Raw genomic sequence first — 25254 nt, forward strand, 5'->3', positions numbered from 1 at the left:
ACATAGGTGTGAACTATGATTTGTGTGGAAGTTTTTGCTTGAAACATTAACAAAAAGTTAGTCCTAACGAAATATTCTAGGTGTTTATTTTTTATTTTTCTAATAAAGATGTTTTCTTGAAAATATTCAACAATGAATTTGATGGATTTTCTGATATTTTGTGACATTAGCATATTTTTGACTCCCATGTTTGATGAATTTACAGTATTCACGTTTTATTTTAGAAGTAAACTTCAAGTTGTCCGCTGCATGTAAACTTTTTGTCAATCCCTTACTAAGGCCAACATTAACTCTGTATTTCCATCCTGTTAGTTTTCTTCGAGTTGCAAACACGTTCAAAAGGCATGTCAGGAATGACCTAGATACCTTTTTGGGAAATCAAATGTTGCTTTATATATTTGTAATTTTCACTGTGGATGTTTCTAATGCACAAGGGTGAGTGATATAAATATAAACATATAGCATAGATCAAATTGATCTATTTTATGGCTTAAAGCCAGAACCTGTTCGCATTATTATTATTATTATAGTCTTCAAAGATTTCCTCATTCTGTCCCATGTGATCTTTCTTGTTTGAGGAGTCCCTGATCAAAGTGCCTTCTTTCAGATCTTCTTTATTAGATTTTACACTCGCTCCATAGGGGAGCAGGAAACAATACTAAACACGGCGCTTTGAGTGAACAGATATTTATTTTCCCACAGATCGATCAAACCCAGCACAAGTGCAGCAGGCAAAGCCAACGCTAATTTAAATCAATAAGGCATGTTACAGAGAGATATTTTGGTTGATTTGTTTGTGTAAATGTACAATGTAAATTTAAAGATGTGAATCCTCTGAGGTTTGTCAGATTTGTGATGTGAATCAGTACGTCAAATCAACATGTTAATCCAAATATTGTATGTCAAAAAAACAAATATAGTTTGAAATATCCTCTCGCACTGAGGAAGGGAGGGTGGATCTGTCCTTTAATTGGCAGGGCAGAAGTTTGCAGTGGGAAGAGTTCTGCTTGAATGAGATCTGGGCATGGCGCCAAACGAAGGGAAAAATCTTCTTCGTCTTCTATCTAAGACAGCCGAGCTGTTCGCTCATCATTAGACAAGGCATGCTGAAGACTCCGAATTCGATTTTAATAACGTAGATGTCTTCATTACGGCAGCCTTGGTGCCTTGCAGTCGGGTGATAATGTACTTCCTCAGCATTGTGAGATTGTCATGAAAATCCCTCCCTTCTGCTCTATTCACCACTCAAGAGCAATCAGGTGTTTGTGGCACGTTTTGCACAAAACCGACTGCTCCCTTACAGTAACATTGTATCTAGTTCGAAGGGCCTTTCTTTGCCCCCACATTAGGCAAGAAACAACCTCTTTGTCACGTGATTGCCACTTTGAGGGTTTATTGTGCCAATTGTAAATCATCCAGTTGTTTCTGGAAGCATATGCAAGACTCCACGTCCAGCGTTTCATTCGACTGTTCTTGAAAAGTGCCTCATTTGGGTTAATGCATAGATCTGGGACATTAATCTCAGTAAAACTGTAGCGGAGGGTATTAGAATGTTCACGTTTTTCTCTGAGGTCAAAAGACTTTGATTGAGGGCTGGGAGACCCAGCAGGGTCCTGCAGCTCATGGTTGAAATCACCCCTTGGCCCTCAGGCCTGGCCTGGTCTGCATGAATGCCAGAGGTTAGGCTGCCATTTTCCTCCCTGTTGCTGTGTCGCCATGACGACCAATATAGAAATCACAGAAGAGACTTGGGCAGGAAGGGAAACAGACCTAGTGACACGCTGGCACAGACACATGCGATTCTTGTGTGGGCTTTGGGAAAGATGGAGTGGATGGGTAAATAAGAAGATAAAGCAGTGCTCAAACTGTTTTAGTGATGTTGGTGAGTAAACAATGCGCTCTGCGTCAGTGTGATTTGTGCTCAGCAATCTTTGAACAAAGGTTTTGAAGTATGTATTTGATCATCTTGGTCTACCCAGTAGTTTAGCTTGTAGCTCGATTTGTAGAGCACGCCATTTGTAATGCCAAGGTTGTGGGTTAGATTCCCAGGGAACACACCTACTGATAAAATGTATACCTTGAATGCAAACGCAAGTCTTCTGGATAAAAACGTCTGCAACCAAAACACTTGTCATACCAGCCGCCAACCTTATCAAGACCATCTCAGCATTCCAAAGACATTGTGTTGTGAGAGCCGTTCAAATGGTATGGCTAGTCCGTTTGTTAGTCTCAAACATGTCAAGAGAGTGTGGAAAAGTTGCACAAAGCATGGGAGGCCTCTACTGGCCGACAAAGTCCTCACACGTATGACGTAGCCAGGGGAATAGGAATACCTTAGGAAGCTTTACAAGATCACCAACAGCCAGTGGATTTTATGTGAATCTCTATGAGTAGGATAACTGTAGATACCATATTCTAGAAAGGAAATGTGCAAATCAAGTCTCAGACTTGTCAACACTACTGTGGTTTAGTCCCATTAAAAAATTCCTCCCGCAAGCTTAACTTTGAGAACCAAGAATGTTTTTTTCCTTGCCGTTCCTTTTAAAAAAAAAAAGTCTAATTCTTTCATGACACTAAAAGGGATGTTCCCCAAACAGTCATCTTCAACAACACTTTTTCGGAACAGTTCAATAAACCTGTCAAAAACTTCACACACTCCATTGAACACTAAAAATCGATACCATTAAACACTTCTCAGAAACAAACGTAAGCGCATCTCATGAGACCCCGTGAACTATGTTTTTTATATAAATATATATTTTACAGTTCTGTCAATAACACGTTCTGGAGATCTTAAATACTTCATTACGTCTCAAAGAACAAAATTCTCTTATGGTTTCCTTTTGTTCCTTAGCCCCTTCGTCTCGCATCGTACACTTTAAAACCCAGAGAACTAAAATGGGACAGACCATTGTGAGGTGTATCATACATCATATTGAGCATTATCTCCATAACATTAACATAATCTGCTCTTTATGGAACAGGGCAAAGGGTGAGCAGCCAATCAGACGCTTTCACAGTCGCTAGCCATTTGCCTTAGCCTTTGTTTCCTGTGAGCATTCCAATTCATTCACAGATGTATAAGCAATTTTTAACCTTTGTTAGGCAGAGGTGGAAGTGCTTGACATAATCTTGCAGAAACAGACTCCACCGTCGGCCAGATGACAGGTCATATTAAGTCCTCCAGCTGAACTCAGGCACAAGCGAGCTAACCTCAAGTACGACCATAAACAAGCGAGACTCCACAGTTTTGTCAGGCAGTCTTATTTAGTGTCCATTCTCTGCCTGAAGGCAATGAAAGTAGGCAGAAGGGAATGTGATTAACTTAGAATAAAACTGCATTTAGTTCCACATTGTTCTAACATATTGACTACGGTACATTTACTGAGATAATTATTACATACTGTAGTACCAACCTTTGTAAGACACTCCATAGTAAGACTACTCCTGATATAGAAATCACACTGATTTTATTTTTAGGTCCAGTATAACAGATAAAATAATGTTCTTTAAAGATGTAGTAGTAATCAGTATTTGCAGCAGAAGTGTGACTTTCTTTTTCAGGCCTGTCTATTAAATTTATGGTAATGCACTGTTGAAATTCAATGTGGTCCAATTTGGTTCAAATGAGATTTATATACATCTCTGCATTTCATATTTACTATATTGAACATGTGTTCTGTCTACGAGCCTTACTTTTGTGTCTAAAAGGTGCCTGGCACATAACCCTAAAATCGAATTTATAAAGCACAGTCAGTATGTTCCCTTTTGGGATTAGGGCTCAAAGAATCTTTTTGGCGCTAGATATAAACGGTCCAAAATGTATGGAAAAACCTTAAGACCTCTGAAATGGTTCTAAGAAGATTAGGCTAAGCATAAATAACCACTACATGTGGGTGACCTTGATGCTATCTGTAAGAAAGATAGGATCCTAGCTGGGTAGCTTTTCCTCTTTCCTAAGATTCTACCAGACTTTTCGGCTTTGAATTTGGGGCCAAAATCAGATCTCCTACATCTCCTACACACATGACATACACACTCAGAAACAGGTACAACTAATCACTAAACAAAGTTACCTTAAAGAAAATAAGACTAGTTTATGCCTAGGAAGATGACGGAAGCCTCATCAACCTAAAGATTCAGAAGTCTTTGGAGCCGAGGTAATTTGCCCTTTTCTACCCACCTTCTTGCTCTCTCCTGCTCTTTCTTTGCCTTTCTCTCCCTCCATCTACTTCCAAATGCTATTTTCTATTAATCAGAGCTCACAGTTCAAACTGGTCTTCAACTTCCTCCCCAATCCGCACTAAGCCTGTCATTTCTGGCTATTATTTACTTTAATGGGCTTTGGCTGATCCCTGGCGCAGTGGCGGAGGGAGAGAATAATACAGCTGAGGGTAGCGGGGCCTTAGACGGTGCGGCCACGACTTTGCCTGCAGATTAGCCATGGCAGATGGGCTTTCCAGGGGCTTCCTGTGAGCAGGAGTGTTGATTGAGAGGGTATAATGAGAGAGGTGGTGTCCTCACAATGGAACCAGCCACCTCACTACACCTCTCGCGTCTAAACAACCCCCCATTCCCACTCTCTCTCTCAAGACTCCGGCCCCCCTCCCTCAGGTTCCTTTCTTTTTTCTTCTCATCCTCTCCCTTTTCCTCTCCCTCTATTCCTCCGTTCTTTCTTCCATAGAGGAAGTCAGAGCCCAGGAAAGAGCACAAAAGCGACTGTAAATAAGCATGAGTCTTAATCCAGCATTAATTGGTCCTTTCTCAGACTGGGTGTGCACTTTTTGGGAAGTTTTTTTGTGACTGCTGCAGGTTTCTGGAAGAATACACTCTGCTTCTATTGTTTACTTAAAAAGCAGGGAATTTTTTTTCACTCGAAAGTTGAAAATTGTAGGGTTTACCCTTTTTCATTGTTAGTGGTGTTTGCTAAGGCACATTTTGGATTGATTAGTATATGTTGACTTTATGTTTCAAAAAAGGACCACAAGAGAAATTTTGCATGCTCAAAGTTTGCAAGACCACCCTTTTAGTATTAGGGATTTCAACCCGGGACATTACATTTAGTACATAACTTGTCTTGCACCATTTGTGCTGGACATTAAGGTGAGGCTTGTTGAGGAAAGGTGTGCCATTGCTTTTCTAAACGATTGATCTAACAAATTTTAGGGTGAACAATAAAATGGAAAATTCCTCATAGTCACAGAAGGAACCAAATCTGGGGAGAAGACTGTCGTTTGAATTACCCACCCAGAACACCCTGGCAACCACATAGCAACATGCTAAAAACACTAACCAAGCTTCATTTGCGCAAATAAATTAATATTTTTTTCTCCAAAAATGATATTCTTTTGCAGCATATTAGAATGACTTTTTTAAATGTGAACTCAAATCCAAGGTCTACAGTTCACAAGTACTATCAGAACGTAAGGCGAGAAGTGTCTTGTTTTGGGTCTTCCCAATATCTCACCTGTCATTTGAAGGGCTTTCACTGTTTGTGGTACCGAGACAGGCCCCTGAATTATTGAAGGCCATGAAAGTCTCCAGGTCAAGTTTGTGTACAAGAGTTGATTTTTTTATTATCGTGCGATGGTTCCTGCTCTCTCTCTCTTCTCCACAGTCTGTTTCCACACAAGAGATGCCTTACAATCCAGCGGCACCAATTATCCCCCTCCTCTCAGCGCTTTTAGCAACTTTTTCAAAACTCCTTTCACTTGGCTCTTGTCAAGCAATGAAAGAAAAACTAACCACCATGTCAAGAGAACTCAGCTGCCTAGCAACTGGGCCACAGTTTAATTCTGATTTGCTTCAGGTCTTGAGTAATGGAATTGACAATGTTAAGCCAGTCACTAATGTTGTTTGTCACCTCTGAAATGCAAACAAAACTCCATTGTTTTCCAGGGTATTGGGCATGATTGATGCTTGGAGTCACAATGGCATCATTCATTTCGCCCCTGTGTTTTTGCGAGGATTGATGTCATATCTTTTCATGGCATATTAAATGTTTTGGAGGAGCATGAAACTGCGTGGCTTTTCATCTTGTGGAGGCTCCGACGCATTCTTATAACTAGTGAAGTTTAATGATTCCATTCAAGTTGTGTCCATTTCACCCAGAAATAATTTAATAAGAACTGGGGCCCTCTGAGAGCCTCTGAGACACGGCGTAATCCGAAAAGAAAGGATAAAAGGAACTTCAGAGAATAAAGCCTTTAAGATGAAAGTTTTTTGCTTCTTTCTTTTCATGACACCCCTTCTTTGTTTGTCGGGCAACTTTTTGTAGGTTTTTGTTTTCGACACACTTTGCGTATAAATATTTTGATCAGAGAAGAGATGCGGTCAACGAGAAATATTTAACTTTTCATATGACAATACTAAATCTGTTGATATTGAAAGTTCATAAACATACATGTGTGAGTGTGTGTATATATGGCTAAAATACAGGAAATAAATAATGCAAAGAAACTGCAACACAAACAACATGAAATACTGTTTTTGCCATCCTGAAAATGTAAGTATTTTTGTAGTATGAGTATAATTCTGAAAATTATTCAAAAAAATATATAAAAAAATCTGATTGTGAATTCATGATTTTTCATGACTGGCAAACATTGGCAGAACAGTACTCAGTAGGTCTAGGATGGCATATTATAAACCATGGCAGTGATACAATAATTTACAATTATGTTTCCCCCCACCTTCACTACTGTATTCAAACTTAAAGCCAAGTGGAAAAAAAAACACAAGATCTGATGTGACCACTCTTTGATATTCTATTATGGTATGTACATAAGAATGTATTTGCTTGTAAATATGTTTATATCGCTTGTCTTACTTTTTAGAAACTACATATGTAAACATGTGAAACATCTAAAGCTATGTTCCACTTTATGGCTTAGACTTGAAGTGCTTCAAAATGGACAAGTTTGGCCATCCCATTGAAACCTTGCGTCTGTGAGACAAAGTGATGTTTTGTTTCTGGTTCTCGTATTTTTTTTGCATTCTTTTTTTTATTTGAGGATTGAATAAAGATTTGGGGATAAAGAGCTGGGTATCCAGACAGTTCACTGCTGGATATTTGAATAGCAGATTTGTATGATATGGAAACTGGCAATTTCTTCTGCTTCATAGAACATTTTTCAAAGGCCCAAATGGCACAATAAGAAAGCCATCCATCACAAAGAAGGGAAAATTAGCAGAAATAAATGGCACTCTCTTTCTCATCCCCTCACTGTCTCGCTGTACCCAGGAGAGGGACGTCGGAACGACAGGGTGGACAACCAAGAATAGACAACAATAAACGCGGTCACATCAAAGTCCCAGACGGTGGTATTGGAGCAGGCCTCGGCGGGCGATTGGGGAAAAAATAAACGTTGGAGCTGCTCAATATCAAGCCACAAAACACCCCGTCCACCCAATTCGTCCTGACATCCTTCCTCGGGTTGGATGTTCTGCTGTTACCAGGTGAGTCCAAAGGCGGAAGCTCAGATTTATGTATGTGGGTTTTACTTCCCAACACTCAAGCTGGTGTGCTGTCACCTATGAGATTTTAACACGTAATCCAATGGGCAAATAATTTTCCGCCACCCTTGGTTAATGCAGGCCAGGGTGAAAAACTAGCGTTTCCTCTTATCTGAGCTGGACACAACAGACGCCTCTGCTGCTACACGGATTTATTATTATTAATTGTCAGCGTCCATGTATTCCTTTGTTCGTTTTTGCACGCTGGGATCTTCAAGAGAGTTTAGGTTTGCCATAGCATCTCTTTGAAGGCTTGCATGCTATAGTCACATTTCTTGGGTGAAACAGAGCCTTTAAAATGTATCAAAGATTATTTTAATTCCTTGTTTTGTGGGTTTTATTTCTTTTTGTTTACCCTCAGTAGTTTGTATTCAGTAAACACACTGTAATTGATATGCTATCTGACCACAAGCATAACATTTATACTTCTGAATTCATGCCAAAAAAACAAACAAATAAATCATTCTTACGACTTCGATGTATTTATGAAATACAATAAGACATTGTTATGCAACACTGCCACAGAAAAAAAGCCTCAGTGTTTCCTAGTTTGTTGGTCTGTTGAAGGAAAAAGATTGATATTTTCACCAAAAATTATTCAAAATTCTAAAATAATCTTTCATCTTGGCAAAGTTGGTGGGCATCTAACCACAGACAACATCACAACAAATACAGGCATAATGTAGTAAATACAAAATCTGGACATTTTCTGAAGTGATGCCCCCTCAGTGTAAACTTACAGCACTGTTACCATCTGTCCTTAATGAGAGCATTACTTCCTGTTTTCCATTTCCATGCAGTATTGTGTGCACGTTAGCCATTTACATAATTGCTGAAAGATTTTTGTCTAAAACTGATATCCAAGTGAATGTCATTGGATTGAATTAAAGCGTAAAACAACAGAAGAAAAGGAAAAAAATAAAATGAAGATGTTTGTGAAATTAGTAGCGAAGCATATCTAATTTTTTTTTCTCTCCTTCTCTCTCCGTCTTGCATGGCCCTTAGTAACCTAATCAGGGCTGGCTTTATCTGGTAATCCACATTTAAACTTTAACCTGTAGGGGGGCTCTTTGTGCTAGTTAATGTAAGCATAAAGGCAGACCGGCCTGAATGACTAATCAGATTAATCATATTTCACAAGACTAAAGAGCTTCTCTAAAAGGCGGCAGAATTAGGCCTACATCCATCTGAGGGTGATGGGGAAAGAAGAGGGAAAAAAAAATCTCAAACAAAACAATTGTATCCCTGACAAAATGATGGCTTGGAATAAATTAATGTTCAAAAGGCAAGTTTTTAATCAGCTCAGCTGTCTAAAGCTTTACATACTCAGGGCTTTTAGGTCATATTAGACAATAACGCTAGCAAATGACAAAACAGAGTCTGGGATCAATGTACATGTTTTGACCTCAGAAGAAATGCAGGTTGTATTATAAACTTTACAGTTTAACTGACTTTGTCCATGTTTTAGAGACATAACATGTTTTTTAAAAGGGTTTAGCTATAATTGCACTGATGCTGTATTAGCATTGGCGGTATCTTGACTGGAGGAAGTTAAAAACCTAGAGGCTTCTAAACTGTATCTTGTTACAAGGAGAAAAACGGCCCGTATAAAGTGGTGGGTGTGTTGTTTCTTTCAACTCTGTTTACTAATGAATATTCATGCTGATGTAAATGTGAGCTTCTTAAACTATGCATTATTTATGACAACACACACGTTTCACTTTGTCAGAAGGAAAAGTCAATTACCTGTCAAAACGGCAAAATGCTAAATGGTGCAATTCACGTGAGAGCGCTATATCAAGAGCTGTGTGTAATTTTTAGCTGTTTTCCCTGTGTCAAACATCTGTTGACAGAGCGATGTGCATTCTGTAAGAAGGACGTTTTGCCTTTAAGTATGAAATAACGTGACAAGTGTAAAGACTCTGAGCAATGTTATTCCGAAAAAATGGAGGAACATGAATATGCTGTTGTATTATTATTATTAAATTTTTTCACAGTGCCACAAATGATCAGTAATTTATGACAAATGAGGGAAACGGCTGTATTTAAATGATCTAATTGCAATCTTTGTACTTTTCCTGGCACTGTGCGTAGAGAAAGCAGCAATATGAAAAACACAGGCTTTGAGTCCAAGCCAGGAAGAACAGGAAAGCATGTCACTTTTCTACCGTCACCATATCAGCTATAATTTTCATTCCATTAGGGTATGGCACATGCTATAAGGGTTATCATATGAAGCAGTCGAGCATGTAGTCCTCTTCTTTTCACATACAGCAGACTCTCTGACAATTGTTCTCTTGTCTCGTGACTGCAGATCGTACATGACAGACCATGTTAGACCCATGACATATTCGTATTATTTATATTTTTAACCTCTGGGATTTATAAAGTTTCATGCATGCATGAAAGAGCTTCTTTCAGGTCTTGGTGCAATTAAAAAAATACACATTTGGAAAAGGATGATATGATTACTATTTCTTTTTGTTATCTGTTTTCTTATTTAAACTCATTCTTTTCTTTTCTTATCCATTTTATAGTTTATTATATAATTTTACTACCAACAGCATTTAGCATACAATTAAAGGGAATTGTACAATGAATTGATTTTTTCATTGCATCTGTGTTGTGTACTTTGTGATTAAAGATCTCCACATTACAAACACTAGGAATTATATTTAACACTATTATATTATATTTATGGAAATCTCATATGCTCGCAACATGTATTAATTCTCTCAAACATGACACAAGAAGCAGGTTAGCAGAGGGCAAGTGTGGTCCAAACAGTTGGGGTTGCACAGTCAGGTTGTTAGTTATACAAACGCACCGGTTCACTCCTTCACAACAAGGGTAATGTCCACTTCCCTGCGGCTCTTAACTAGGGTTTGACTCCATCTAGTGGTTCACTGAGCTTCCTTCAGTCCTGAGTAACTCCATGACCACCAGGCCTTCACAGAGCACACACACACACCATCATTTACACACACTCACAAGAACATAATGCCCTTTATATTCAGTAATCCCGTGTTTAACATCTACAGTAATTTCCAATTAAAAACCAATTAGGGGTAAATTATGTACTTAGAGATTTACAGAAGACCTTTGCTTTTGAAAAGCAAATGGGATCAAAACTATTTTAGGAGGTTAGCCTTGTGATGAAAGTGATGGCGTGGGCTATCTACATGAACATATGAGCTTAGCCCATCCTCCAAATCTTGGTATTATCCTAATTCACAAAAAATAAAGTTGTCGCTGTCATTCCAATTTTCTCTACTTTTCCAAATTGGAATGAAGTTGCTTCCATCTCTGTTAATGGAGCAGATTACTTTATGTAAAGAAACTGTTCCCTCATAATCGTGTAATTGACCCCCTCTCTTTGGTCGTATTTGACAGGGCAATTTCCACACTTATTAAGGTTCTGACACACTTGAAGTAATCGTATTAGTGCTTTCTATAAATTAGCCTTATATTGTGTATTCGCACGTCTGCACTTCAGAGTAATGGAAGGCCGACGTATCCAACATGTGATGTCTCTATCATCTATATTCTAAAGAAGAAAAAGACGTTGCGAGGAACAAAAATAAACACAGGCCTCTGGGCTTAGTCAATCATAAAATTACTCATCACTTTCTCCTCGTCTTAAAAAGACGCCCGTGTCGCACCGCAGCACGGATCCACAAACAATCTATCGCGAAAGTGTTGATGACGTGACCATGCAAGGCTAGTAAAGAAATCTCCGATTTCATTACATCAAGGTAAAACGCGTCACCGTCGGACCCCTGGATCCCAGGGCCTCTTGAGTGAAACCTTCGAAGCATTTCAAACTTTTTTCCAGCCTTTAGTGATGCTTAACAGACTTGACATTTTGCCTAGCCGGCGTCTGAAAACACTGCAAAGGTAGTGAGGACGAAGTTGCAGTGTAATAACTCACTAGTGCAAAATGAGACCACTTGCTGGGCATGCCGGAGGGAAGAAACCGTACGGCCCTCCTCAAGCCGATCCCCTCTTGTGAGGAATGCTCACTCTAGAAACTAGCTTCTAGTTAGGGTCCTGCCACATCCTGGTACTTTTATCTGTGACCTTTGACCCCGGGAACATCTGGAAACTTAGTTGGAGTCCAAAAGATGAGGATGTTTTCTTTACTTTTCTTCAAACCTTTCATGGAAAATAGCAATGTTTTCTTCTTTTCCTCAATAGATTGGTCTTTCTCAAAGCGCAAGCGTGTAAAATGGTTGCACTCGTTATGAACTCCTGCATATGGAGTGTTTGGGCAGAGAGAGCATATGCAACTGGGACGGTCTAAGACAGAGTTGACCACATCGTTGGCCCGGGGCTATATGGTTTCAAGATCTCAAAAGGGCAGATAAACATCTCAGGGAGGTTCAAGGTCCAGGAATACAAGGCCTATGATCCTTTGAAGTTCTGTGATGGTCTTGCTTAATAGAGACAGCGCACAAGGCCAAGGCAAACACTCCAATGTAGGATATTTTGAGGTTACACATAGAATTACATCTGTGATCAAACACATCGGCTGTTTATTTAGTTAGCTCATGGAGATGAACTGAACCCTCTTGATGTCAACTGGTGCAAGATGTCTCCATCACCACCTAGAGGCCTTCTTTTGTTCATGCCTTTCTATTCCAGAAAACTGGAATCAGTTTGTTTGTGCTGAATGGTTTTGAAACTCAAAAACCACTGACACAAGTTTTTGGATTTGTGGTAACTTGTAAACACACCAAAGTACACAATGGGGTGCATTTGAGAGTAGGTGAATGCATGCCCTCTTGAACCGAATCTGTTTTGGCACGTCTTGAGAGACCTGTTGGAGCCATACTTAATGACATGATCTGAAAATGGAATCATGGAGACAGATGAAATGATCGTAGCGGTGCAGTGATCAATCATATCTCATTTTGTGGTGTTGGTTTGGGCTGAGGTTTGGATGGAAAGAATAGGTGGATGTGGGAACGCCATGACTGTAAGATCACCATGATGGCCGTCCAGAGGATGTGGAATCCTTTTTAGCCAGCACAACTGATTCTTTATATGGGCTTCACGCAGAGCAGGCAGAGCAGGCAGAGGCCGTAACTGCAGCCTCGTTTGACAAAGGTGACATTTACTAGTCGTTTCTCTCATGCTGGTCTTCCATGATTCTCACGTTTCTGTTTCTCTGCACCATCTTACTGCATTTCTCCTTTGCTTTTACAGTGCTCAGAAGTCAAGCTGGGCGTAGCAACACAGTTCACTCTCAGAGTTTCAACAGACATCAGATGTAGGTCTCTGAGGTTGTTTGATTCACTTGAAGGTCCTCGAGGGAGTATTTTCACCTGTCTATCAGAGTCTAAGAGAGATTATCTCATAGGTCTGGTTATGCCTTGGAGGGCTAGTGTGCTCATATTGAGTCTCAGGCGTATTTAGTTGCGGAAGAAGATGCTATAATTCCCTTGGATACTCAAACCACTCCAGGCCTAGTGTGCCCACAACAGTTTTAAAAGGGGAAGCCAATGGAGCCTTTGAGCATATTTAGTTTATATCATGAGCCTGACACCTTTACGCATTGAAATTTTACCTCTAAAGATTAAAATTCAATTGAATTGTTTGATGGTTATGAAAAAGAGAGTATTTTATCATTGAATTGGAATTAGTAAGCAAGTCCTTGACATTCAATCAATTGTCTGCCCAAAACTCCATAAGCTGTCCGATATAAGCAGTAAATAATAACCAGCTTAATTAATATATGTATGGTGTTTTCTGTGCAGGCAGACACATTTTTTGTCCACTTGAATCTATTATTGAACCATGTCAGATTTACCCACCATATGAACAGCACTTAAGAACAAAATGAACTGTGGTTTGTCACTTTACATGTGGATAAGTTATCTTCCTGTATAATTGGACTGTTCTTAGGCAAAATACCCTGCAAATTGAACTGTATGCCAATAGTCAAAGTCTTGACTTTTATGAAGAAATTAAATAATGTAATAAAAAATAACATAACCATAAATTCAAAGTGTTACACTTTAAATGAACACCATAAAACCCCACATCAATTTAATTTAAGTAATGCACATTCAATGTATTCACTTTATTCACTTATTTTATTTTCCATAAAAAGTAGCAAAATAATATAGTTGGCTATTTTTAATTAGTTAATTGTAAGATCTCCTTGTTACAGGAATGTACTTTAGGGTTAGTTGTTTGTAATTATGTATTTAATGTTAACAACAGATGCGTGTAAACCTCACTTCCCTGGCTTCAAGAGTTCGGTTCAAATCCCACTTGGAGCGGGTCGAATAGGACAGGTTACATTAGGTGCCGTGACCCGGATGGGAGTGAGATTTAGGTGGTGAGTATAACAGATGTAGGCTAGCAGGAGCTGTGCATGGAAACCTCACTCCCCTGGCCTCAAGAGGTGCGCTAGTGATTGACGCTAGCATCTGTGGTATTTAACTTCCTTTATAGCGCGCCCGCCTCCCAAGCCAGAGACCCCGGTTCGAATCCCACTCCGAGCAGGTCGAGTAGAACCGGTTACACAAGGACACTGTAAAATAAAGTGTAAATTAATGTTACTTTTAAGAGTCACATTATCGTATAGACTGCTACCATATCCTGCTTGTGTTGCATTATTCGCAGTGGGTTGTGCATACAGTAACTGCAAGGCCAATTAGAGTCTGATTAACGTGTTTTCATGCTGGACAAGGATTGTAGGAATTTAGTTGGGCTAAATGATTTACATTACATTTTAAAAAGACAAATTGTGACTTAAGTCTGACTGCAAATTGAACTTTTAAAGTGAATGTTCTCATTCTGTGTGACAGTACTCTTTCAGACTTTGACACTTGCAGTCACAAATCTCTTTTATGGCATGGATTTATCTGATATGTTGAGGCAAGGTGATTTGTTTAATGTCCAAAAGTAACTTGTTGCATGACATAAAGCCTTGTGTGATGTTTCTGGTTTCCCAGATATATGATTCATTACCTGGTACTAAGTCCTGGTACATTTCACATATCGTTAAGCGTTAGGTTTTTACTCCAGTTTAAATAGCTTCGGTTTCCTCTGCGAACACCCTTCCCTGTAAAATAAATAACTATATTTAATGAGATATGAAATGCATACAAATGTCTACTGTCTTCACGGTTAATTGCAACTTGTCACCCAAAGCATTTGTTGATGTATTGCTTATGCTGGTAGGTTTTTCCAACTTCAGAGTTTCACTCCTTGTATCTACAATGTATTCAGTGTTTCACTTGCAGATATAACTAAAGCTGTGGTACATTTCTGAATGCATTATTAAGATACATAAAAGATGCATGTGTTAATAACAAATATTTTTAAATCCATTGTTCTGAAAGATGATTGTTGATATATCTTCATTGAAGACCCTGTAAAATGCATCTATTCTTTAAACAACAAGATGAAACGAAGAAATTCCTATCAAACTTTCTTATTCAGGTAACGTGCACCATTGATTCAGGTTAAGAAAAGACAGAGTTAACAGTAACATTATGCTCATTTTTATAATTGTTGTTCCTAAAGTTTCCAGTTGACTGTTTTGTGTGTGTGTGTGTGTGTGTGTGTGTGTGTGTGTGTGCACTGCCTCATTAACTCTAGTCTGTACTTTGTCTTCTCTATTGGTAAATTTCCCCAAAATTATACTTTTTTTTTTTTTTTTAAACAAAGAATGACTGTCAGCAGTTCTCATTATATGATATGTGCATTCGTATTCAAGGATAACAATAATACTTGCATCTTCTCAGAAAGGCTGTATGATCATATAACATGGCTTTTGCCATGCTGAGCAAATGAGCTGCTAAGAATGACTACATAAAAAAACCTGGAGACAAAACTGAGGCGGACCAACAGAACCAGCTCTTTCCACAGATAAGAGCAACAGAGAGAGAAGAAAAAAGCTAAAACAAACCAAAATCAAGGACTTCTTGGTGTCGCATTTATTAGAGACCCCCTGCTCTACCTCTAGCATATGGCGCTCTCAATGAAGGAAAAGCAAAGCGTTAGATCGGGCCAAGTGGAATATCTGCGTCCGCATAGATTAGAGGAGGTCATGCCATGCTAATGAGAATCATCGCTATCAGCTGATAGCAAAAACAACTAGCTAATTGCAACGCTTGTTTACAAGACAGTGCGTCCTAAATCAAAAGGGTTAATTATATCTGAAACTGACTTCTTAATTTGCGATTGGACCACAAGTCTTTGGTTCTCCGAGCGTTTATCTCACTCATTCTCCTGTCTCTGTCTATTTTGTGTTTTGTTTCAGACTTTTTCTTCCTCTCCCTCAAAGGAACATGGTGACAAAAAGGCAACATCCAGTTATGGCTGCCTGCATGTTTCTTGATAAGCTTCAGGCACTGACACCAGCCTATTACTTTCATTCTCAGGAAGTGCCATAATTAGCAAGCACCATCAGGCAAAAGAGTTAATGCCACAGAGGACGTATTCTTCTCAAAGTTTTTCTCACCCCGAAGGTTTCCCATAGCTCAAGCAGACTGTTAGCTCACCCTGAAATTAAATTTGTTTAATTGCTATGGAACATCAACAACGACACAAAAAAAATTAGCAATATGTTAGCTAATTATGCTAATTTCCAATTGTTCTCGCGTGGTGATATGTCGGCACGAGGAACGGAGGCGTTTCGCTTCCACGTTGACATGAGCTGGCTGTAGGCCAGGACTTTACGCTCTCTCTCTCCGTCGTTCTTCACCTGAAGGCAAGAACACAACTGTCTCATTCATCCTGCCAAAGTCATTACTGTGCGTGAGGAAGAAGATAAATATTGTTGTAGATGCCCAAGTCTCCACAAATGAGATTCTTCCAGCCAGATCGCTCTAGCAATGCTTGGCGGTCTTAGGTGAGACATGGATCTTGATAATATGATGTGTTCATGCATTATTGGTTTTTTCAGTAGGAAAACATAGACTAAAATTGCAACCAATTTGTTTTGTTTTTACTCACCCTCATATTGTTACAACCAGTGTTATTTAAAGATTTTTGCTAAGGCAGCATTTATTTGATCAAAAATACAGTAATTTGAAATCCTTTTTAAAGACTGGCAGATTTATTCACCATTCATTTTCCTTTTACACATAATAGCAGCTTGCACATTCAGCTCCTTTTGTATAAAAAAATATGGTGTTGAAAGAATGTGAGGGTAAGGTATGACAATATTTTTTGGGTAATTAATCAGAGGTAAAACCATAGATGACTCCTCATGGCTCTCTCAAGATAACTATGGTGTCTATAAAACAAACTTTGTACATCTTTGAGGGCTTATTCTGAGACTCATCCAACCTATTCAAGAATGTGATAACAAAACATCAGTCAGCATGAGCTTGAAAGCAATGGCCTATGCCTTTTTGGACACAGTATAGATATGGAACGTGATATCCAATTTGAAGGCAGCACAAAGAGCAACTCTTCATGTTGATGCTTCTGTATCTCTGCATAATCAAGTATTTGCTAATTGAATATTCCAAGAACAAACCCAGCAGTGTAATGGTGTATAGTTTAAAGCCTAGTTTTGAAAGGAGTAGACTTATTGTCCAGACTGGTGTCTTAGTGAAGACATCTGTTCACTGGTGTAAATTACATGTCACGCGCAATGAAAACTTTAAATAGGGACCGCAGGACGTTTGACGAAGAAAAGATCTTGTGGTATCCAGCAGCTTAAGTGTTGGAAAAGCCCAGCTGAAACATCACTGCTCCAGAAGCCCCAAATCACTCGCTCATTCTTGAGCTAGATGTAGCGACAGCGCTGTTCTGTGTTTCTAACCCCGGTCATTGATGCTACAGCCTCTCTTTCCTCCACAAACGGGGTAGAATGGTTGAGAGAAATTTGAACGAGCCGCAGTAAAACCTGAGCATCCGAGCTCGCTCTAGCTATGGCCGTCCTTAACGATACTCTGTAGGGCCTCCTATGGTGCGAGCCCATATTTATGTTGGCAATATATGCAAAAGAATTAAGCCAGTAAAACCTCACGGCCACACAAAGCTCTCATTAACTTAGAGGGGCCTCTATTCACTGTGACCCCGTTTATTTATGCTATGTGGATAGAGATGGAAATCCTCATCACTTTTAGCCATTCTCTTCGGCTTTCACACAATATTTTTCTTCCACGCGTCACTTTGTACTTGCAATCAATAGACTGGATTTATAGCTAGAAAAAATGCCCTTTTGTTTTGATTGCAGTTGAGTGATACTGTGTCAATATCAGAGATTGTTTTTCTGCTGTGCAATAGTCTCGTTTCTGGAGCACAAGAAAGCATTGGCTGTGTTGTCTGTTGCATGCAACGCAACGATGACCCACTGTGTAACAATACAGACATAAAAGCTTCGCTTGTTATTTTCCATTAAATCACATTATTCATCGATCCAACAATGATGCAATATTTTGTTGCTAAAAAGTGTTTCATTTTATTACAACACACCAATTGAAACTGTTGTTCTTGTTTTCAAATGGCGTGTACATGAAGTATTTTCCAGACTGCACCTGCTTTAAAATTTACCATGTTGACATTAATGATCATTATGAAATGAAAAGTGAGGCCAAGCTCCTTAAGTGTTGGAATCATTCATACACAAGGGGAAACAGAGTACCGTACTAGCAGTGACCTTTGACCCCAGCATATAAGCTGCCTGCAGTTATAGAAGATGGAGAGTTTAAAGGGCAAAGGTCAAGTCTGACAGTGTCATTTTTATTTTTCTGTGTTCTCAAGGTAGCTTTATGTAGCCTATATTGTAAATAAGCCTCACCACACGGTGTGTGTAGCTGAATTTAATTGTGTTTACATTTGTGGCATAAATGGAATAGCATGTATAGTTGGGGTCTTGAGACGCATCCAAGTTGAAATACTTTTAACTTGACATGGAGTCTTAAAATCTCAGTCCTTGTGGCACGAGAAGCAAAAAAAAAAAAAAAAAAAAAAAAAAAACACTGAGACGCAACACGACACGTCCTTCTCCTGAAACAGCTTAAAAATAACACAACAGAATACAAGAACAACATACTGTTTGGATGCACCCTTAACCGTGTGTAAACTCATATTTAATGATTTGTGTTATCAATTTTCTTAGTAAATTCATATGGTGTTTTCTTTGCTGTGAGCATTTAATGAAATTGCTGTTTAACTTCTCAATGAGCAGTTCAAGTAGTACTTCAAAATGTGCTTTCAATAAAACCTGACTGCCTGTGAAGTAGAAAGGCAAAAAAAAAAAAAAAAAAAACTTTTGTTGCCTGACTTGAGAAAACAGAAAAAAAGGTTGTTGTCTTATGTCTTTCTTTTTGCCAAATAGGTAGAAAAATGCACTGGACATGTTGCCATCCAAGGCCACTCCCACCAGTCTGCTATGAATGCGCTTACCAGAGTCATGTCTTGCTTTAGTAGGAAATACTCTTAGCAAACTTTTAGTTATAATGGTGTCGACTTGTATTGTTCCCGGATGCAAGAATTGAAAAGAGTAAACGTTTAGCGGGAGTAAGTTACTTTTGGTTTCCAGTGAAGGATCCAGCGCTTTGTAGGCAGTGGCTGAAGGCTGCAAAGAATCATAAATACGGAGAGAACACCACAACGGAAAATCTGAAAACTCTCTGTGTTTATAGTGAACATTTTAAACTGGATCACCTCGAACACAGTGTTTTAGGCTAAACAGAAGTGAAAAAAAAGAAAGCAACTGCCAGTTCCGCACGTTCCGCCCTCCCAATGCAAAACGCCATCGCGCACAGGTTAAGCTGTTGCTGTAGTTTTACCATAATGTTGTTAAAGAGTTATTTATCAATTTTCAGTGATAATCATATCCTTAAAATAACTGTTCTGTTAATAACCCTCTGTTGATCATACTGTCCGTGGGCTGGGATACAAAAATGCAGAAGTACAATCTGTAGTTTTCACAAAGGCCCCTGGAGCCCTGGATTTTTTTATTATGATTTTCTGTTAGTTACTGTCTGTGGCTATAAAGCTCTGGATTAAAGCTACTTAAAGTACTCAAAAAGCTACTTAAAGTACTCTATTAGTGTAGACGTCACATTCATACTTTTCATCCATAATTAATCTAGGCCTATTCCTCAATCAAGTGGTCTATAAGGTCGATAAACTTACATGTAAATTAAGAAATTTAAGACTTCATACTCCAAAATTAAGTGGGTAATGTACTCCAAAATGTTGACTTTTCAACAGATACAGTAATGTATTTACACTCTTTTTTTACGGTGGCCGAGAGAGCTCAACGCGCTGCAACTGAAGAAAACACATGCAAATAGAAGAACACCCGCAAATTAAGAAAACATCTTCATCAGTTTCGCAACACGTGTGCTCCAAATACTCACAACACAACCAAATACAGAAACGCGCTGCAAATAATACAGACCACAACGGAAATGTTTCCAGTTGACCCCAGTAAGTGACGAACCCGGCTGGGACGTGCTTATTGCTCGTGAGCATCCCTATGCCCTACTCCCTTCGAAGGGCAGAGCTGGACTTTGGAGTGAGCACGGAACTTGTGTGCCATTATGTAGCCATTTGGAACCCATCCCTTTGAGGAAGGGAGCAACGAAAGACATCGTAATTTCCTCGTTATTTTCACCGGGATGTTCCCATGACAACGCAGCGCTGTGTCTATCAGCTGAATAGAAGTTCTTATGACAGAAATATCTTATTATTGCTGTTAACATAACGGTTACAAATAAATATACATATTTTACATCAATGACGTAATATCCGCGTAATCCCTGGTTTCCGCTCATACTGCCATAGTAACAATGGCGACAGACGTGGACAACTGCGTTACATCTAGCGGCGCGCTCACGCTGTTGTTTCGTTCAAACATTATGGACCATGGCCAGCGGACTTTGGGACAAAAGGAGAACTAAAACAAGGATTAATATCAGTCTGGCGTTTTTGAGATGCCGAGAGCTCCACGTCCGCGACTAACTTCGACTTGACGAGACGCCGCTCTTGCAGGTACTTTAGTAGACAGGTGAGCAAATGTACATAAAACTAATCAATGTTATATAGCTCAACATGAAATGTTAGAAGATGATCAGTATGTTATTCTAATGTTGATCTAGCTTACTGCTAGTCTCATATAGCCAACAAGCTAACACATAGAATAACATTATAACTTTCAACACACTCAAATGCAGTTTAGTGTGATAGTGTAGAGCAAGTGAAACAGCGCTGCCTTACCTCACAATTCGTCGAATAAACTGACCTGTGTGAGTATTTTTCAGCACTTCGTTCGGTAGAATGAAATGTCCTTATTCCTTTATATCCGCGGGACTCGCGTGTGGCGCTGATATCTGTCTCTCATTAGCAATCGCGCCATGCTTCATACCACAGTCATGTTAAAAACATCAGTGTATTCACTCAATGTATTCACATTATTAGATCCTTCGCCTGATGACAAGTTCCATAATTCCGCTTATGCTTCATCAACCTACGCCTTTGTTATTGTAAGAGGTTAGCGACCCCTAGTGGCGAAAAATATATATACATATTGTAGCTTTAATACATTTTGTATATTGTATACAAAGTTGTCTGTCATAAACATGTCATCTCTGTATGTTTAAAAAAAAAAAAAAGTTAAAAGAAATAAATTAAAATAAAATAAAGTAGACTTTTGAGCCGTAAGCACGTCCCAGTCGGGTTCGTCACTTATTGGGGTCCCCTGGAAACATTTCCGTGGTCTGTGCTGTTTGCAGCGCGTTTCTGTATGTGGTTGTGTTGTGAGTATTTGGAGCACACATGTGTTGTGAAACTGATGAAAATGTTTTATTAATTTCCGGGTGTTTTTTTTTATGTGCATGTGCTTTCTTCAGTTGCAGCGCGTTGAGCTCTCTCAGCCACTGTACTTTTTTTCTTCTGGGAAGAATGGACATACGGTAGTAATTTATTTAGGGATGTTTTAACATGGGAAAAAAGTTACTTGCACCTTTGAGTAGGAAAACAGAAAGTGTTGCTGATAAGATGAAATAATTTGGGGCACTGTTTAATCTGTCAATCACCACCAACTTCCAATCATGTGATATTCCTGAGCCAATGACAGTCTGTTTCACAGTGTGACTCCACCCACTCTGACATATCTGTCTCTTAGGTTTGTCTCATGTCCAAAGAACTGTGATCTGTGAAAATGTAACCCGTAACTTGCGCACACACACACACACACACACACACACTCTCTCCTCTAAAGAGAGCTTCAGCGGGCGGTCTGAACGCTCCTCGTAAAACAAACAGAGATCTTGCTGAACGTTTTACCTGCTCGCCTCTGCAAAAGCAGTAGAAATACAGCGGAGAACTGAAAACATTTCCTCCCACAGGGAGGGAAAAGGGCATACAACAGAGAATATTATCAAATAAAAAAGTGAAATAAAATCACAAAATAGAATTTTACATACTGCTGATACTTGATACAGTACATTAAAATGTCACAAAGACTTTTCTCCAGAAGATCACTCATAAACACCCACACTGGAACACACATGACTGCAAAAGCAGCATTGGGGAGTAACTAAATGTGATTGTATGGAGCTTTTTCTGTAACAAGCTAATTTTTCCAACAATTAGTGGTGAATTGTGGCAAAATGATATATTAATTGTTATTTTTATTGTTGATTTGGGTGGCGAACTGGGGAAATTATCAAACCATGATCTCCTTTCATAAGTAGCGATGTATAGATTGATTCAATTTAGTTAATTGTTTCTTTTAGGTTGGTTTGAATAAATGAACCAATTCAAATAAACAATGACATTTTATAATATAAATAATTATATTGCAAAGTTAATCAAAATAATAATGTATTTAGCAAACTATGCAGTTAAAGTCAGCATTAAATGGACATTGTGATAGTGTTTTCTTCCCTATTGTGACTTATATCGGAGTGAAAAGGCTTCTCGAACAAGAAAAAATATATAGGGCGGGACTTGATTTTGTCTATGTGGAATTGATTGGATCATTGTGGTTTACTATTGGTGGATCTCATGTGAGTGACAGGTTGTCCCGCCCTGACACTAGTAAATACATAAACAGAGAAGAGAAGCTGCTGCAAGAATAGGGGATGTTTTTTTATAAAAAATAAAATAAAAATTAATATTGATATCCAGGTCAAATCTTTATAAGTTTCCAAAATTTCCAATTCCAAAAAATAAGAATTGTAAAAAAAAAAAACCTTGTTACATTTTTTATTATTTAGTGTACATTTATTTACAAGTTTGTATGCCTTCACCCTAACTGACATTAATTCAGAAACCCTGTGAATATCTTGCATAGTAACTAACTTTCCTAAATGAGTCGCCTGACTATAGTTTAACTATACATTTAAATTGCAAATATCTTCATAGTGGCATCGACACATGTAAGCACACAATACAATCCCTGCAAACAATAGCCTGTAGTGTAGTGTCACAGTTTCTAAATGAACTAGAAAAATCAGAAGAGAGAAAGAGAGATGTCACTTAATTAGGCCAATCTTCTTCTTAGTTAATCCAGAATGCCATGGTGTCCAGCTGCGTCATTCCTGACAGGCAAAGAATGTTATGGCCTCAGCAGTTTCCTGTCTTCACAAACAGGAGGAGGGCATGATGGAGAGAGAGAGGCAATATATTTCCAATTTGCTATTGAAAACACAGTTTACAGAAATAGATGAGTTTCAAATTAGAGGCAAATAGACAACCTATTTACAGCACGGCATGACAGCGAGCAGATTGCTCATAGTGAGATTTGCCTATCGCCATGGCTGGTTAATATTTCAGAGCTGTTAACCTCGGCTGTGTGCGAAGCAACTTTAGACGAAATCTGTGAACGGTCTCCCATTGTTACAATATCAAAACTTTACTACCTGCATGCGCCTTGAAAAAAGGATGCTTTTCATTTGTTTTTGTTTTATTTCTAGCCCACTGATATTATAAAATCATATTTTATTTACCAGATGTCTCAAATGTCCATGCTCAATGGAACTGTTTAGTGCCTTGAGACATTAAATAATTGAAACATTTTTGGTAACACTTTACAATAAGAAATAATTTTAAAGCATAAGTTGATGTTAATTTAACATAAACAAAGTCTATAAATTGCAATATTTATAAAAAAAAAAATTATATTTATGGACCCTTTTTTACAGACTGTGATGATGTGTTTCCACAGTTATCAACATTACAAATGTAAAAAGTAATACAATGTATTTTTATTATTTTTTTAAATCATATACATTTATAATGCTGTACTTTGTGTAATATTACCCTGGCAGTAAATTAAAATAAAATAATTAGCATTGCTGCGAGGGAGTTTCTAATACAATGACAAAGGGAGTAACAGCAAATTTGACATCATTCTCTTTTCTGCTGTCATCAATCTCTCAATATTCTCCCCTCTTCCCCTCTGGAAAGTTGTGGCAATGATTTCATGGATTTTTTTTGTTTTAATATTGGAGCAAATGAAAACACAAAAATGATATTTGCACTGCAGTCCTCTCCCGTTCACCACTACAGAAGTTCACCCAACTATGGCGACTTCCACTTCTGAGAACCATGGAAATGTGACATGGGTCCTTAGATTAAAGGTACATTCAGCAGTTCTTTAGCTAGCATTAGCATTGCTGTTCTTTATGTGGGCTACTTTAAAGCCGGCATGAAATGGAAGTCGTAATAGTCTTTTCTTCCCTGTTATGAAGTTTATCAAGTTAAACGGCTTCTTGAACAGCAACAACAACACAACACAAATGTAGGACGGTACTTGATTTGCTTCATCTGAAATTGACTAGATCATTGGATTGTTTGGTTTGCTACAGCTCTGATGTCATGTGAGTGACAGTTTGTCCCGCCCGTACAGGTATTTTCTCGTTGTTTCCTCTGGTAAAGCACGATAATAAGTGTGTTTCATTGTCTGATTTTCGCTCTTTACATCACCAAACAGCACTGTGCTACCAGTGTCTCTACAGAGGCGGCAGCCAATGAGCAGCTGTGAGCATGAGGAATGTTAGCAAAACACAGCGTATCGCGTCGGACACACACCATACTCTAGAATTTTGTGTTTGAACGTCCGTTTATGGCATCGCTGTTGAAGAGCATTTAGCTGGTGAAGTGGATTTACTTACTGTAGAGTTAACAAAAGTTCTCTTACGAGAGTACTCTCGTGTTGCGTAAACTAGCTTACGCTACGGGAAAATCCCTTTTCTCGAGAATATTGAAGTCAAGTTTATTTGTATAGCGCTTTTCACAATACAGATTGTATCAAAGCAGCTTCACAGAATTAAATTTAAATAATACAACAAAGTTTATTTCAAGAGGAATTTATTGATTGATAAAATTAAATTAAATATCCCCAAAATATCCCCAACTGAGCAAGCCAAAGGCAACAGTGGCAAGGAACCAAAAAACTCCATCAAGTGACCTAATGGTGTCCTAAAACTCCATCAGGTGACCTAATGGAGAAAAAAAAAACCTTGGGAGAACCCAGGCTCAGTCGGGGGCCAGTTCTCCTCTGGCATTTATGAGCTAGAGGCCGGATTGTATTTTGAACTGTGGGATTATATGAATGCCTGGCTGAAGAGATGCGACTTTAATCTAGTTTTAAACTGGGAGAGCGAGTCTGAGCAACGAACAGTATCAGAAAGACTATTCCAGAGTTTTGGAGCCAAATGTGAAAATGCTCTCCCTCCTTTGGTGGTTCTGGATATCCTAGGTATGACCAAAAGCCTTGAATTTATTGATCTTAAAGAGCGCGATGGATTA

Source organism: Leuciscus leuciscus (assembly GCF_965113295.1).
Source record: "Leuciscus leuciscus genome assembly, chromosome: 11".
Lineage (NCBI taxonomy): Eukaryota > Metazoa > Chordata > Actinopteri > Cypriniformes > Leuciscidae > Leuciscus > Leuciscus leuciscus.